This window comes from Rutidosis leptorrhynchoides, chromosome 6, assembly GCF_046630445.1.
Source record: "Rutidosis leptorrhynchoides isolate AG116_Rl617_1_P2 chromosome 6, CSIRO_AGI_Rlap_v1, whole genome shotgun sequence".
In the NCBI taxonomy this organism is placed as follows: Eukaryota; Viridiplantae; Streptophyta; class Magnoliopsida; order Asterales; family Asteraceae; genus Rutidosis; species Rutidosis leptorrhynchoides.
In genome coordinates, this window is record NC_092338.1 from 351,597,935 (window position 1) to 351,599,150 (window position 1,216).

Below are 1,216 nucleotides of genomic sequence, written 5' to 3' on the forward strand. Positions count from 1 at the left end.
TATATATATATATCCATATATATATATATATATATCCATATATATGTCATCATATAGTTTTTACAAGTTTTAACGTTCGTGAATCACCGATCAACTTGGGTGGTCAATTGTCTATATGAAACCTATTTCAATTAATCAAGTCTTAACAAGTTTGATTGCTTAACATGTTGGAAACACTTAATCATGTAAATAACAATTTCATTTATTATATATATAAACATGGAAAAGTTCGGGTCACTACAGTACCTACCCGTTAAATAAATTTCGTCCCGAAATTTTAAGCAGTTGGAGGTGTTGACGTATCTTCTGGAAATAAATGCGGGTATTTCTTCTTCATCTGATCTTCTCATTCCCAGGTGAACTCGGGTCCTCTACGAGCATTCCATCGAACATTAACAATTGGTATCTTGTTTTGCTTAAGTCTTTTAACCTCACGATCCATTATTTTGACGAGTTCTTCGATGAATTGAAGTTTTTCGTTGATTTGGATTTCATCTAACGGAATAGTGAGATCTTCTTTAGCAAAACATTTCTTCAAATTCGAAACATGGAAAGTGTTATGTACAACCGCGAGTTGTTGAGGTAACTCAAGTCGGTAAGCTACTGGTCCGACACGATCAATAATCTTGAATGGTCCAATATACCTTGGATTTAATTTCCCTCGTTTACCAAATCGAACAACGCCTTTCCAAGGTGCAACTTTAAGCATGACCGTCTCTCCAATTTCAAATTCTATATCTTTTCTTTTAATGTCAGCGTAGCTCTTTTGTCGACTTTGGGCGGTTTTCAACCGTTGTTGAATTTGAATGATCTTCTCGGTAGTTTCTTGTATTATCTCCGGACCCGTAATCTGTCTATCCCCCACTTCACTCCAACAAATCGGAGACCTGCACTTTCTACCATAAAGTGCTTCAAACGGCGCCATCTCAATGCTTGAATGGTAGCTGTTGTTGTAGGAAAATTCTGCTAACGGTAGATGTCGATCCCAACTGTTTCCGAAATCAATAACACATGCTCGTAGCATGTCTTCAAGAATTTGTATCGTCCTTTCGTTCTGCCCATCAGTTTGTGGATGATAGGCAGTACTCATGTCTAGACGAGTTCCTAATGCTTGCTGTAATGTCTGCCAGAATCTTGAAATAAATCTGCCATCCCTATCAGAGATAATAGAGATTGGTATTCCATGTCTGGAGATGACTTCCTTCAAATACAGTCG